Source organism: Halichondria panicea, chromosome 1 (assembly GCF_963675165.1).
Source record: "Halichondria panicea chromosome 1, odHalPani1.1, whole genome shotgun sequence".
NCBI lineage: Eukaryota > Metazoa > Porifera > Demospongiae > Suberitida > Halichondriidae > Halichondria > Halichondria panicea.
In genome coordinates this window covers 13,998,319-14,004,415 of record NC_087377.1, presented here as the reverse complement: position 1 = coordinate 14,004,415, position 6,097 = coordinate 13,998,319, and the positions used below count along the sequence as shown (strand labels likewise).

The 6,097-nt window shown below is 40.2% G+C and overlaps 1 long non-coding RNA gene across 1 annotated transcript; it reads left to right on the top strand.

Annotated features, from left to right (window-relative positions):
* Nucleotides 1-3,821: 3,821 nt before the first annotated feature.
* Nucleotides 3,822-4,975, top strand: LOC135343065 (uncharacterized). Its single transcript, XR_010397054.1, has 3 exons — nucleotides 3,822-4,347; nucleotides 4,402-4,535; nucleotides 4,595-4,975. It is a non-coding gene; the product is annotated as an uncharacterized LOC135343065 (long non-coding RNA).
* The last annotated feature ends 1,122 nt before the right edge of the window (nucleotides 4,976-6,097 follow it).

The window sequence follows — 6,097 nt, the reverse complement described above, 5'->3', positions numbered from 1 at the left end:
CACGGTAGTGCTAATAGTAGGGTTGGGTCGAAAACAGCAAAAAGGCCCCCTCTGGATGTCACCCAAGAAGCAAGACAAAGTTATTTTGAGTTTATATATCTGTTGCCAATATCATTTGTGACATTTGTGTGAAATATGAACTGAATTGAACATTGTATGAAAAAGTTATAAAAACAGCAAAAGTAAAAAAACAACAACTTTTTGTCATTCTTCTCCTCACGTTCTTCCGCGAGATAATCTAGAGAACTGTAGCTCCACAGCACAAACTAGACACATATTAGTGTCCTCTGTCGCCTTGGGTACGTCCAGAACTAATCGCTTTCCTTCGAAGTTAAATTTGCTAGGGTGTATGATATGGCTTCTTTATTAGGTGCAGAGGTCAGTTCGCCTATCGCTGGCTATACCTTAATTAATGCTCGCAAGTAAAGCTCTTCATTGCATTCTGAGCGCGCCTGCTCTGAGCTAGCTTGTGATAATAAATTATTGAAGACCAAAAAACTTCATGAAAATTATCATAACAGACACAAACTGCAACAGTGCAAATAAAAATTCAGTACAGTTAGCTAGATCTAGCTCTTTTTATCATAGTAAAGGTGGATTGCCACCTTCTGAAGATATTTGATCTAGCTAGCACCATAGATAAATGGTACCTGTGAAGAAAAAAGTGTAGATACAAACAAGTGTAAAAAAACATTTGTGAAAAAATAATGGTGAGAAGTAGGGTTGCATGTTGGATGAGCCGCTCAAAAGGATGTGAACAAGATGGGTAACCCTAAAAGGAACGCCCATTAGAATAGACACAACAAAACGTAATTACTTAAAATATTGTACGTGGTTTCCCAGGACTATTTATAAAATAACGCATGCATGCAGTGAACAAATTTTACAAACAAGTGCAAAAAACATTTTGTGAAAAAATGGGAAAGAGTAGGGTTGGAAGAGCATGTGCACTGAAATAACAAAAAGTTCGAAAACAAGATTGTGGGTTGGTATAGTCTTGCATGCTCCAACTAGTTGAGGGTGGGGCACGATCTTTAACAGTTGGGTCCAGCACTACTTTGAGTTTTGGGTGGGCAGGGCTCATCTGTAGAGTCTCAAATTTAATATTAATTTATTAATTTTACACCTAGTGTTTCGGTGCTGTAACAGAAAGAAACGTTAGTTTGAAAAAGCCTCATTCAAAGCGTCATTATGTAGAAACACATACAAGTTGATGGTAAAATAGGTGATCGAGCGTCTCAAATAAAGAAAGAGGTGTAACGAGAAGTAGTGCTGGACCCAACTGTTAAAGATCGTGCCCCACCCTCAACTAGTTGGAGCATGCAAGACTATACCAACCCACAATCTTGTTTTCGAACTTTTTGTTATTTCAGTGCACATGCTCTTCCAACCCTACTCTTCCCATTTTTTCACAAAATGTTTTTTGCACTTGTGAAATGAGGAAATGAAGAAATAGGAAATGAGGAAATGAATAATTTATGGTTATGATAATCACCATGGTAATTATGACATCGTTTAAATAATATTATATAGATGTACAAAAGTAATGACTGGTATCAGCCAAGAAGCTAGTAGGTGACTAAGTATTTAGTTATCAAGTATATAATTATAGTGGCACCTCCACACACTATACCGAGGGGTCCGACACTTAGGATTATGGTGTACAAGATCCGAAAATTTATCAAAGATCTAAGATTTAGCGGGATTTACCCAGATTTAGCAAGATTTACAGATTTACTGCGGATTTTGCCCAGATTTACCTAGATTTTGGAGATTTGCTCGAGATTTAGCAAGATTTGCAGAGATTTAGCAAGATTTACAGAGATTTAGCAAGATTTGCAGAGATTTACTCGAGATTTAGTGCTGTAAATCTAGCTAACTTGTAGTATAGTCTATACAAGGTTTACATAGCAAGTATAATAGACAACATACAGTCAAGCATAATCACTATAACTATATAACATTATTTTCATAAAAAACAGATACCTCTAGCTATATAATAATTATACATACTTCAGTGCACGATGCATCGTTTGCAATACCACAACTCGGGAATTTTAGTGTTCACTTCAAGGCATTTTCTGTGAAACCAACCCCCAAGTGGGCAACTTGTCCCATCACAAGCTATCATTTTGGTTCCATCATCTGGGCAGCGACAATAGCAATAGATCAATGTTAATAATAATTTGCTTTGAAGCCCCTCTCTTCCTCCTCTCAGGTCCCACTGGAAATGGTTTCATCTTTTCATCTTCAATGCAATGAAGAAAATGGTTTCTCATAGAAGGTTGTATGAATGTGACGCCACTTGGGTCCTTCCCAAATGCCAGGTGTGTGGCATAGGCTATCGAAAACAACCCACAATCTGATGCCCCCCACTGCTTTGGCATTTGTGGAACACACAGTCTAATGAAATGTTCACTTGATTTCAGCAACTTTGCAAGTAGAATCTTGGTGGTCAAACTAATCTCTGTATGAGAGTACAATGAGTCATATAGGAAGACGTCAGTGTCTTGCAGTTGTCCCACTCCTATCGTGGAGACTGTGGCCCAATGATTTCTATTAATGTGTACAACTTGGAGAGAATCTGGAGGTAGAGGCTCTAGAGGTTTGGTTTGGGTTAGTGTACTTCGTAGCCCTCCATATTGAGGGAATTGGCTATGAATTAGTTTTTGTGCACAGTTCAAGTGGTTGTCATTGAGCCACTTTTTACTGCTTAGGAGTACATCCTTATCAGCCTTGTACAAATGAAATTGCTCAATTTTTTTTCCAAATGCTTGTACCCTTTAAACAAGGTTCGGTGTCTTCATCATGCACTACTGCTGGATATCGTTATCTTAGTCGAGCCAGTTTTTAGGTTACTGCTGATGAATGATTCACTCTCAGCTTTAAGATGAAATTCCTGGGCCAAGGCGAGTCTGCGTTCATGAGAGTTACTCTCCCCGATAGTATGGCTTACTACATTCTGAAGTAAGGTAGGATCAGCTACGGACTGTTTAATATCAACACACTGCAATGTTATTGTGCACACATACTTTGAAAGGGGAATGTATGTGTGTGTTACACCTGGATTATGAAACAGTTTAAACACTCTCGTTGAGTCTTCTTGAGCCAGAAACCACGAGCAGAGAACACCCATCCCTTTAGCAAGAGACAAATCGATACACATATCTTTGTATGGGTGATGGGTGATTAGCTTAGCAAACTGCAATACTCTTCCAATGGACCACTTGCCTTCTTCCGTTTCAAACACACACAAATCTCCTACACTCACCATGTCAGTTATCCGTGGTAGTGTGCTCTCAGTTCCATCGATGGTGCTTTTAGGTTTTTTGATAAAAGAAGAAAAGGCTGCTTGTTTCTTACTCGAAACAGCCTGTCTGATGAAACACGTTCACCTTCTTGAAAAAGCCAAACTGCTGTTGTTTTTCTAATAAATACGGACTTGCCATCTTCACCTGATACTTTCAGAAATGGAGTAGCAGCATAAGTATATTTCTTGGGTCTTTTCTCTAAAGGTAGAGTAAAAGCATGGAAATTCAAGCTACATGAAAAATCCGGACGATTTAGCACGACGGCTAGCAAAATCAGAAAGAGCTATGCAGAAAACTAACTTGACACATAAAGAGAAACATACCTTGTAATCGATCTGGTGCGGTATCAGCTTCACAGCTTTCTTCATAATGAGGTAATGAGCATGCAAAATAAACGTGCGGATAATTGCATTTTCGGAGAATGTGATGCAATTTCGAGTTGAGCTACTTAGAGCATCAATTAGCTAAATCTGAGTTTGCCATCAGCTTTTTTCATGTCCACTTTTAGCCTCGATCCCAGGCCGATCCGTCTCTAATTGAACGCTAGGTCGCCTCCTCGGCCTGGTATTGATTGTATCTGGGCGTGTATCTGGGCATGTGCTGTGGTTGCTGTGGTTGCTCAGGTATTCGCTAAAAAAGAGCGAATACCTGAGCAAGGTGGAGCGAATAGAACACTAATAGTGTATGTAAGCATACTTACTCCGTAAAATCACCGTTAAATCACAAAGAACTCCGTGTCATAGGTCTATTCATTTAGTTTGTCATAGATATAGGCTTAGCTAGCTAGAGTGTGAGGAGCTGTCTTGTGCGAAGGAAGAAGGAGCATCACTCTTGTGAAAGAACAGACCTAGGTTCTCAAGTTTCTGCTATCAGTGGCTACCTTTGATTGACTACACAATTTAATACAAGCGCTTGATTAGACCATTGATTGCCAGATACACTTGGTAGAGTCTATCCTCAGACTCTGGCCATCGATCTCTTGTATACTATGCTCAGGGGTGTCCACAAGTGGCTGGGCCTGGGATGTATTGTCAAGGTGAGCGATATAAATCAATAATCCCCTTTCATCATTGGAAATTGTACACTATAGCCTATAGCCCAATCCTTGGTATCTGGATCAAGATATGACATTACGGCACTGACACTGGTGTTGTGTTAGCCTCCTTCACCGACCTTCAAGGAAGTGCGGCCTGGGATCGTGGCTAGTTTGTGTGGACCATCACTGTGAGTTACAAAATGTATAGTGGAATGGTGAATTTAAGTTCATACTAATTTGTATACAGGAGCAAAATGGAACCTTCCCCTCCAACCCCCGTCGTACTCCTCCTAGCTGATGGGTGTCAACTAATTGAAAGAGGATGCCCCAGTGCCACTCGTGTCCTTCCCAAGGGTCCGATCTTATAGAACTACCTGCACTAAAACTACGGACGTGGAATGGCTCTTTCAACACTTGTGGTTGCTATCCTGACCAGTGACGTCAGGATTCTACTGTCTCTTGATGCACTGTGAACACACAATCTTTGTTATGCCACCTGAAGGCTTAGCAGGCATATCCAACGCAGTATTTATTAAGTCTTTCTGGAAGCTCTTGTTTGAGATCTTCGCTTCTAAACATCTGCATTTTATTATGGACGCAGTACTGCTGTGCACAGTATTAATTTCTAGTGTCATTATGTCATTATATCATTATATCGCTGTATTTTTAGCCAACTGTGATAAACTGAAGATTTTACAGTCATAGCTGATACTTACCAGTTTCCGGTCACGCCCAGATACAATCAATACCAGGCCGAGGAGGCGACCTAGCGTTCAATTAGAGACGGATCGGCCTGGGATCGAGGCTAGTCCACTTTACTCTGGATCAACCTTTAGCTGAGCAGAAACAGCTGCACTGCTGCACAAAACTTGCTGAGAAGTATTCACACAAAACTGCTAGGTCAGCATTAATACCTACAAGTCAATTATCGAGGGCTAGCCGCACCCTTGCTGTTGCTATGGTATTAATGCTGACCTAGCACTTTTTGTGCGAATACTTCTCAGCAAGTTTTGTGCAGCAGTGCAGCTGTTTCTGCTCAGCTAAAGGTTGATCCAGAGTAAAGTGGACATGAAAAAGCTGATGGCAAACTCAGATTTAGCTAATTGATGTTCTAAGTAGCTCAACTCGAAATTGCATCGCATTCTCCGAAAATGCAATTATCCGCACGTTTATTTTGCATGCTCATTACCTCATTATGAAGAAAGCTGTGAAGCTGATACCGCACCAGATCGATTACAAGGTATGTTTCTCTTTATGTGTCAAGTTAGTTTCTGCATAGCTCTTTCTGTTTTTGCTAGCCGTCATGCTAAATCGTCCGGATTTTCATGTAGCTTGAATTTCCATGCTTTACTCTACCAAGCTGACAGGCTCATACACAGGCAATGAATCAGCTGTTGACACTTTTATCAGTCTTGGGAGGGACTGCTGTATATGGTTTAGTTTACATTCTAAATCTGTCGATATCAATTTGTTTTTGGACAGAATATCGATGTCTCTTGCAACGTCTACTTCCGATATATTTGTGTCTTCTTCTGGAATCAAAAAGTCAGTATTGTCTTCATAATCGCTGTCATCAGAGGAGTCTCCAAAAATATCTGTTTTATCACAGTCTATTGTTGGAATGTTTTCATCCCACTCATTTCTTGTCTTCAAAAGGTCAGCCATGCCCAGCTCCTTGACAGTTATTTGTGCCCTTTGTTTAGCTCTCTGTACAGCTAAAACAATAGCATCATCGGTCGTTTTTTCTAGC